General features: G+C 40.0%; 1 long non-coding RNA gene across 5 annotated transcripts; it reads left to right on the top strand.

Moving 5' to 3' along the window:
* The first annotated feature begins 1,513 nt into the window (after positions 1-1,513).
* Positions 1,514-9,947, top strand: LOC103912491. 5 transcript variants are annotated; one of them, XR_663368.1, is made up of 6 exons: positions 1,514-1,558; positions 2,561-2,663; positions 3,229-3,338; positions 4,221-4,387; positions 5,542-5,674; positions 6,659-9,947. It is a non-coding gene; the product is annotated as an uncharacterized LOC103912491 (long non-coding RNA). The 5 variants fall into 5 exon arrangements; XR_663367.1 differs by having other exon boundaries at positions 5,542-6,806; positions 8,448-9,947; XR_663370.1 differs by having other exon boundaries at positions 5,542-8,551; positions 9,816-9,947.
* Positions 9,948-10,063: the final 116 nt, after the last annotated feature.

The raw sequence follows: 10,063 nt of genomic DNA, 5'->3' as shown, positions 1-10,063 counted from the left end.
GGGAGCTGGTGCCTGGCGAGCGGCGTGCTCGCAGCGGGCTGCCGGCAGAGCCCCGGCTTCAGGAAGGGCGGGCAGCCTCCCTTGGCCGAAACCCCGAGGAAAGGCCTTCGTGGGCGTCGCTCCGCTGAAGCGCGGGCACGCTGCTGGCCTGAGCGCAGCCCTCGCCTCTTCGGGAATTTAATCTCTATTGTGCATATTTGCATTTAAAAAAACCCCACCTTGATATGTATTTGTGGTCTAATGCGCACTCGACTTGGTTCTGGGCTCTGTTTTGCTGTACTTGTAGCCACTGTCTGCTTCAGGAGGGGCACTTTATATGACACTTAAATCTGATCTCCTCCGTAGCCATCACAGGGAAGGCTGTTCAGGGATGAAGGATATGTGTTGTGTCAGTTCAGCGAAGTGGTGGCCCACTATATGCTTGAGATCTTGGAATTTTTCTGGATAAAGCTCCTCCAGTTTTGGTGTTCAGGTGTGGGTTGGTGGTTGTCTTCTGTCATGGAGAAAGATTAGTCAAGGTTGTCGATTCGGGATCCAGGCTTTTTGGGTGGGGTGGGGGTGAAGCAGGGTGTTGTGTTTTGGTTTGGTTTGTTGTTTTTTTTAATGTATGTCATTTCTACAGGGAGCTGGGTAAAGATATGATCTGGTGAGACTTCAACATTTGTTGTCAAATTCCCAGTGGCAGTCATAGATTTCTGTTTCTTCAACTTCAGTGTCGCATCTTACCTTTGGGAGTGGAAGCAGGAGAAGAATATTAACAGCACTGGTTTGAAAGTAATGCTAAGTTTTAGACCAAGATAGTGTTTAGAGAGAGAAGTAGTGCTTAAGCAAGTACTTGTTTTTTGATCTGAGTTGTTTTCATCAGTTAATTTTTTTTCCTTTTTAAAAAATTGAACAGATTTAGTAAAAAAATGTTTTGGTGGATATATGGCAGTGGATGAAGAAATCAGTTGATTGCTTTTTGATTTGAAATAGTGGCGCTTTTTAATATTCTTCTATAGTATTTGTATGTTTGTACTCCTACAGTACTGGGGCGGTCTTCTAAATGGATAGTGCCAGTCAACAAAGTAAATGATCTCTTATGGTTAATGTTTCCTTTGGAAATCTCATGTCAAGTTTTTTTTTTTTTCATTCATACGCTACACAAAGTCACAACAAAACAGCTATTGCTCTGTGTGCTGGCAGTCCTTCTTAGTACCATATTACAACTTTGTAACTTACACTGTGTTTTTGCTGATACAGTTGAACTGCTGCTATAGATGATTGAGGCCAAGTAACTGAGGCCGAAGTGATTTGATGTGAAGTTACTTTGACCTGCTCAGCTTCCGCTGTTACAAAAGTGCATTTATATGAATATAACTACTTAAAAATTAAGTTTGGTCTTGGCCAGGTCTGCCAACTAGACTCACTGATAGAGGTGTGAGAGCTTAGCTAAGAAGCCTCTATCACCAGTCTGTTGACAGGTAATTACGGTGATTATTTAACATGCAATAAAAATAATAAATAGAAATATATCATCTCATAAAGCATCTCTTAGAGAACTATAAAATTGTAACAGGTATGTTGAATTTTACTCCGAATTACATAGACTTACCACACCACAGAAAGCATTATAGTATTAGAATATCTGGCTCTTTCAACTGCCTTTTTTTTTTCAAAACAGCTATGACTTTGAAGAGTTTCCCAATTTATAGTAAAAAATTGTACAGTAAATTAAAAAAGACTGGAAATTTACTTTGTGCTTTCCCACTGCCTGTTGCTCTTTCTGTATGCATCTCTCTGTACCTCTTCATTTTTTTCATACATCCTATTCCAAAAATTTCATTAAGGGTTGGTGAAACTTGAGATTGATGAAAGTTGGTTATTTCTTTAAATTATCTTCTAAGTGGCTTGAGAACCAATCAGTAGTTCAGTATATAATTTATAGATATGTATCACAGATTGAGTGAAATAGCTGAATCTTCTTTCTGTTTGACAAATATACACCGGAAACTTAAGAAAGTAGGTCTTAAAAATCTCAGCAAAGCTGGGGCCAGAAAGTCTTCTCACAAACAACCAAGTAATATGAAGACTAAAACAATGACATGATGGTGTGGTGATCTGGTGACATGACTACAAAGGAAAGAAAAAGTAACCACAATTCCTAGAGAAGGCTCCAGACTGCCAGCTTGTGGTGAACGTGGCAGCATTGGTGTAGTGATAGTCTAAAGAGAGGTTCTCTATAAAGTATGCAGTCTGAGGTGTAAGTATGTGAAAGAACACAGTCATTTGGCAAGATGAATATAAGGGAAGTCTGTGCAAGACATCTTGACAGGAAGAAACCAAAACCTTTCTTCTGTAACTTTAGAAGAGTAATTTTTTTTTTCATTTTCCCCCATTTATGCCTTTATAAACTTGTTATCTGCTTCTGATATTGTGGATAAACATCTTTATTTGCATGTTTAGCTGAACCTGACGTGAATTAAAAGTGATCTGATATGAAATTAATATAAAAAAGTCATTTCTCACTCCAGTCCCTGGAGCAAACTACAAGTACCTGGTTCCCTGTTATGTTTTGTAGAATATCAGAAAGCTAAGAGAGCATGCTCCCAAAGAAACTGTTTGGGTTCTCTGGAGAATAGTGTTACAGGTTCAGAGAAGAAGGAAATGTCACTGCAATAACCGTAAGTAACCAACTGTCTGCCATTCTCATATTGGGGTGCACATTGAACTCGGAATTCTCCCAGGGAGGCTATAACAAGAGCCTAAAACCAGTTGGAAACTAGATGAAATCCTTGTATCCCTTCCTACTGTGACAGAATTTAAAATATGCCTTAAATATACCTATTTCTCTGTCAATATTATGTTACATGTTATTAGACGATTGTAGATGTTCAGTTGCTGCAGACAGAGCTTTGTGGTCTGTAGTCCCAGAGTCTCTCCAGTCACTGAGCTGTTCATCTTAATCTGATTTTTTTCCTTCCTTCCATCCATTTCTTTCTTGGTAGTAAAGATAACATTGATACTGCAATGATAAATTGATGTCCTTCTGTCTTTCTGAATTTGTATACCTTTGGAAACATTGTGTAATAATGGCATATTGATAATACCAGTGTCGGGAGTATTAACCATTTTGCTGCTGTTACCTTGTTTTAGCAGAATTGGGCAGTTAATGTATTTATCTCCAAACCTGCTTTGATAAGATTATTTTCCTTACTGAATCACTCAAACTTTTGGCTTCACCTCTAGCAACTTCTGCATCAGTGATGCATTTTCCATATGAAATCATGAAGACTATATCAAGAAATAATAGTTCTTAAGTCAAGCACAAAGAATTGCTGCCTTTTGTATGCACTGAGGTAATATATTTAATAAAATGATCTCTTTTCCTCCTTGTATAGACTCTAGCCTCTTCCAGGACCCTATCTAGACAGTGCCAACAATGATCAAAACCTTAAAATAGAGGTCAGAAGTACTAAATTTGGACGTCCAATTTAGTATTACAAGGGTACGATTTCTAAGAACACAACGTAGGAGAGTACTTACATATTTAGCATACATACCCCATTAACTTCAGCTGGCCCTGCTGATCAGATCCAAGGTGTCAATTTGGGTGCTCAGAAAATAAAGAATAAGCAGTTACACAGCAGTTGTGAGCAACTTTAAGCAGCATTCACTGCCAAAACCATGATGCCTTTGTGCTTTTATATTAATTACTTCATTTGTTACAAACACAACTGTCAGATCTCTTTATCATCCTGGATTTATAGTACATCAGAGGTATATGTCAGTGATTTTTGACTTCGAGTTGAGCATATGATAGGTTGTTCACAGGATTTATTCATACTTACCCTTTATGTGGAGTGAGGGTGGTGCTGGAATATGTCTTTCAGGAGTGCTCAATTTGAAGTTCCTATTCTAGCATTTTTTTGAGCCTATTGAGATTCTGTCTGCATTATGAAGTCATATATCAGAACTGATTTACGTATGCGTGAGTTTGGAAAATCTCCTTATTAGCCAGCATCAGGCACTGGCCGAGGTGGTAGACGTGTCTCAGACAAAGCAAAGAAAACCTGCATAGGGCTCATTACTATTTGTTAAATGATACATACGAGTTGGATTTCTCTGAACAGAAGAAGTTGAGCCATGTCTGATTCTCTTGTTTGTTTGGGGGTTTTTGTGGATGTCATGTATTAAGTCTTGCTTCTGACTTATTTTTTCACTTTATTTTTCCTCCCCAGATTTTGATGTCACCTTGCTTTGTAGTCCTTCCGCATGTAAATGAGGAGACAAGGTTTTAATTCTGAATAAGCCCATCTATTTTGGGATTTCTTCTGCGGTAAATGACTAGGGATTCTAACAGCAAAGCTTCCTCCACTGCATACCGTCTTAATCATCTGCAGACCAGGTTTGTCCTCTAGAATGAAGGAGGAAGAGGTAGTAAAGTAATTAAGACTGGATTTGTGTCTCATTGCTGATTGAATTTTAACTTAATTATACTAAGGCTGAAGTATTAACTCATTGTAAACATTGGAGATCGTGTCTTGGAGATATGCATTTGTGAGTGACCTAACCAGGAAAACAATTTCACTCAGAGTTTATACTTCATCACGTATTACACTTGCAAGTTTTGATACTGACAGCAAGGAATTGAGAATAGAGAAGTCACTCTAAGGGATTTAATAAATAAAATAAACTTTATGTATTATAAACTTCATGAAGGCAGTGAGTAACTTTTCTTTGCTTGGATGAAGGCTGTTTCCAGCACAGAGGAAAGGATCAGGGAGTAGGAAAGGGTTATGAGAGAAAATAATAATGTATTTGCAGTAATATTGTTTACATGGGTTATGCTGGCTTAAGCAGTTACTTTGTTTAACATGAACTCGGGTGTCTTCTCAAATCCAAACCTGATGAGTTATGCTATGTGAATTGACAGACACTCCAATTCTAAACATGCAGCTTCTTTTGATGACCAGTAACTAGGGATGCTGAAGGGGCACTCCCAAACCCTGGATATACTTTCCTGCTGCTTTCCTTGCGCTGGCAATCAATTTCATCTGATCGTGCAGGAAGGCAGTTCTGGGAGCTAAACAGAAAATCGGTGACTTGTTTATGAAGGGTTATTCTGATGGCAGTTACCATTTGGCAGGAATAGCTTCCCATAAAGACCTTTGCAGGTGGAGTTACTGTTGCAGAACATAATAAAGGTGCCAAACTGTAAACACTAGGAATTGAATAATTAATGCCAAAGAGGCAATGATGGGAGAGAAGTGGAATACTATTCCCTTGTTTATGGCTCTGTCTGCTCTTTTGTGAACAACGATATCGTTATACGTAAGAGTGCAAATTACTCTGCTCCAAAGGTTTGTGCTCGATAAAATAGTCTCCAGTAGATAGTAGTTTTGCTATTTAGAAGACCTACAGGTGAGTAGGTGGGGAAGCTTTGTGCTTTTGGTGCAGCATTTTGTAATTTGGGGAATTTTTCTTTTTTGGTTTGAAGTATAGTTTACATATGGTTTCATGTATATCCTAATACCAAAGATTTTTTTTTTATCTTTGCAGTGTACGTAGGGGTGAGCTCAAGCCCCATCTTCCATCATGCAACAGTTACGAGCACATATGGTAGAGAGTGCCTTATAACTGCAAAATCCCAAAGGTACATGATGTTAAAGGATTCAAGCTAGAGAGTGGAAGGGTAAGTAAGGCAGGAAGCAGGTTTCCCTGTCAATTGTGTATCTCAACGAACTGCTTAACGTATCTTTCTGTCTGCAAGTGACAGTCTACATACCTCTTCTTGCAGTAGGTGACTCCAAACAGTAGTTCCGACAAATGCTTAAATGGAAATGGGGTAAGGGCCTTCACATAGCAGCTGTACAGCTTAAAGACTGTCAAATGGTCTTTAAGTATTATCTACAGATAACATTCCATAGGACTGCTTAGCAGATGCAACTCACAGAGGTATTTCTTAGTAAGCACACTGATGTAGCTTGAGTTCTGGTGGAGCTCTGATGATAAAAGGACTCTGTCTTTATCAGTACCATAAAAGGTTATTGACACAGCCTCCAGTCTGTTTTAAAACTCATATTTCAGTGAAGACTATTCATTTGGATCAACATGAACTGTTCTGGATATCTAAAGGGTCTTCTCACCAATTTTATAAATAGAGAACCACTTTGATCCTGAGGATGAGAAAGATGGTACGTGCAGGAAGTAAGTTAGTGAGGCCATAAGAACAAAAAAAATTCGACTCCTTAGCAGTTGGTGAACATGCATGAAGACAAATATTATTTCATCTTTACTCACCCTTTTGTCATAATATGGCTAAAACTTCAAGATCAGAGGAATGAAAAAGAAAATGCAGACAATTCTTCCTAACCAGAGAACAAGGAAGATATTCAGTAAACGTGTAGGGGTAAAAAGGGCCAACACTTTTCTTCCATATTTGAAGCCAAATTCCATTCTGGAATTGTGATCTAGGACTTTGGACCACATATCCCACTCAGTCTAGTATGAAAAAGTCAGCCTTTCTGCCGAAGTATCAATGATAACTAGGAGATGGATCAGCAATATGTGGAATTGTCTTTAAATATACTAGTTCACAAAGATCAGCCAAAAGAGGTGGAGGGACACTACACCACCTCACAGACTGAAGTTAAACAGTTGTGGTTTTGTTTGTCAGTGCACTGCTGTAATGTGTCTTTTGATAGGGTTGCAGCATCTCTTCCACAATTCATGCTGTTCTGGCTTCTGTGAAGTTTGGGAACAACCAGCCTTGCACAGTTATGCCCGTGAGTACTTTGCCAGTGCCATATACCATGACTGATGAGGTAAGTGAGATCAAAAAGCATCCCCTTGCGGGCTGCAAGGACCATAGTAATGTTGTATCTTATGAGACCATATTCGGGGGTGGGGGGAATATTCATCATGCATAGATGAGTCTGAAGGTGTAAACCATATAGTGGGGAAGCCAGACTTGAAAACTTTATAGGGATAGATTGGCTTGAGGCATCATACAGAGGCATCATGATGACTTAGCAAGGTTAGGCAGATTTGTCATTGTGATAGGAAGAAGACCCACACACGCATGTTATGGCAGTCCAACACCTATCTTAAAATGGAAGGATTCTTGCAGGTTCTAAGGAACGTGTGGAGTAGACTCTGCCTCTTGCTTGTCCCTTCACCAGCCAGCTGTTGAGATCGGGAGAGGGGTACGGAGTTCTATCCAGGGAAGATCAGCACCACTGCCAATATTTAAGTGCTGTGGGAAGTCTGAGTTGATCTTTATTAATCTGCAAGACAAAGGTGATACTATGTAGGTGATATACTTCAGCAATGTAGAAATGTGCCTCATGAAGTTTCATTGTGCAAGGAAAGAGGAGGATGTCAAAGCAGATAAATAGTATTTGTGTTTGTTTACATGATCCTTCCTTTTTGAAATGTTTCTCTTGAGAATTTGATAACTAGTGCAGGTGAAAGCTGGTAGGCGGAAGATATTCCTTCTGTGGAAGTCTTCCACGCAGGGTGAGTCAGCAGTGGCAACTTGAATAAAAACTTGATGCTGCCAAGTAGGGGTGTGAAGATTCTGGTGGACTGGGACTGAAGCCCCATGCACACGTTGAGCTAGTGCCAAAAAAAGGTGGCGAGGGTCCTGTTGCCATCAAACTATGGTTCAGAGGGCCAGTTATTTTTTGCTTGAAATTGTATGGTATCCCAGTAGAATTGTTTTCTCCTTGTCCAAAACTAGAAAGAATACTATTTTGAGGCACCAAGTCTCACTTGTGAGATGGAAAAGGCAGAGGAAGCAGATCTTTGAGATTATAGAAGCGTGTGCTGATGACTAGTCAAACGCCCCAGACAATACTACATACTGTTGCATTTTGAAATAATATGGGCTAACATACTAATATTTAACATGGAGGGGTTGAGGATTCTGATCTGGTAACCTGTCATAAGGTCAATGAGAGATGATTCGAAAGTGTAAGGCTCCCAATACTGAACTATGTGTTGAGCCTGCCCTGATCTTTGTGTCACTGCTCTGAAGTACCGTATCAAGGAATGGCATGCATTCTGTGCCAGAGCCTGGACAGTCTGTAGTGAAAACTCCTCATACCTTCTTACTGAGAATAATTGAGAGGATCTAGAACACTGACGAACCCTGCCTGCATGTTAGTAATTTGAGGTGGAGACACCATCTTCAGTATGGGCACTAGGAAATGAAGCTCAGCAGTTCTTTGAAATTCTGTCGAGAATCTGAGGAGCAGGGAGGCCTTTCTGCATTAGGCTAAAGTGGATCAGAAGCTTTTCATTTCAAATCTGTTAGGAGATCGGGTCCTGGCACCATAGCACACTGTCGTGATTGATTCAGGCTGTGCTATGAGTCCTTGGTCAATAGGTTGTGGCAATCAGTGATGCTGCTGCTGTCTTTTTAATGAAAGAATTTTGGAACTGCCACTTCCTGTTTTTATCAGTGTGAAGTTTAAGACCTCATACCTTATGGATGGAGTGTTTTTACCAAATGTGCCCTTTGCACAGGGCAGGCAGAGCTGGAAGATGAATCTCAAGAACAAGTCATGTAAGTAGAGCTTACTAGAGAGAATAAAGCTTGAGTTTAAACTACAAAAAGATGGCTAAATGATACAAATATCAGTAAGGAACACTGCATTATTGAAGGGATGTGCAGCTACGGAATGCTGTAGTCCACCTGGCAGAAAAAAGAAACTGGGAAAGTGCCAGACTTACTTGTGCATCAGACACGTGAGGGTATGGACACCATCAAGTTCTCTGTGGAAAACTTGTCTCCAGTTATAAAGTATTTGTGCAGCTGCTGGGCAGATACACAGTGGATTATCGCTTAAAAGATAAAGAAACGTTTTCTCTCATAAATGAGACTTTTATTATACTTCTTATTAGCTTCTTGACAATATTTATCATTTCTAGTCATTTTTATACTTTGCGCCCTAATGTGTATGATTTAGTATGCTGCTCCCTCTTTAGTATCTTTCTATCACAAGCTGAATTCCAGTGCAACAACATTAACTTTAATCAGCATGTTGTAAGACTTCTGGGACTGATGGTAGGATCGCTTAAGCGATGTAACTGGAGAGTAGTTCCTCACAGGCAAGTACACAAATGGCCAGATGGCCTCTATAGTTCATAAAATCTTTTTTCTTTTTTATTGGAAATTGATGTTACTGGGCCTATCTGATCCTAAAGATCTATTTCTACACTGAGTGCACTGCACAAATGTTAGCTGTTTTAATAGCTTCTGTTTTGTTAAGAGATCAGCATACTGGATGGTCCCTGATGGGGGGGAGGGAAAGCACTTTGCCTATTCTACTGGATTTCCTCAGCAAAGTTACTTAAGCTTTCTGGACCTTAATTCACTTTCTACAAGTAAGTAATGACAGGTGTATCTATTTCTGATTTCCTAGTCATAAATTTATTGTAGGACTAACTGCTGTTTGAGGCAAGCAAACACAGTAGTGCTAGAGAAAATGTAAGAATTAATTGGCAAGTTGTTTTGAAGAAAGCTTTACTCAGTGGATGGTTGTTACAGATGGGCAAAGAGGATCATACCTACTCTTGACTGTTTGCTTTTTACTACATGAGGGACGTGTTCTGTACGATGGGCAAAGGCAAGGGTTTGTCTCAGGCTGGGCTAGCTCAAAGTTGGGGTTTTTCTTAAGCATGTGGGTGCAGCTGCCTCACAGACATGTATTGCAGTAAAACCCTCCAGATCTCGAATATGGCTGTAAGTCTAAAAATAATACGTAACAAAGGGTGTCCTTTGCAGGGAGAGCCAGAAATAACTTGCTTTTGCTTTGTCAAAATGTAAGGCTATTATCAGTTAATTTAAAAGCAGCAGCCTGACCCAGAGACCACGCAAGAGCTAACTTTCAAGCAAATTCTCTACGTACGAATCTCGAGCTTGGGCTTCCTCCAAAGAAATAATAAATACCACTCGCTTGTAGTTTCGAGCCTTGGTTTTGTAACAAGCCGCGTCCCGCCCCGTCCCCCCTCCTCCCCCGTTTCGTTCACCCTGAGCTGAGGCGTTTACATGTTCTCGCTGATGGGCGGCGAGGCT

Source organism: Pygoscelis adeliae, unplaced genomic scaffold (assembly GCF_000699105.1).
Source record: "Pygoscelis adeliae isolate BGI_AS28 unplaced genomic scaffold, ASM69910v1 Scaffold12, whole genome shotgun sequence".
Taxonomy (NCBI): Eukaryota; Metazoa; Chordata; class Aves; order Sphenisciformes; family Spheniscidae; genus Pygoscelis; species Pygoscelis adeliae.
Note: the sequence above shows the minus strand (reverse complement) of the source record. Positions and strands in the feature narration are given on the sequence as shown.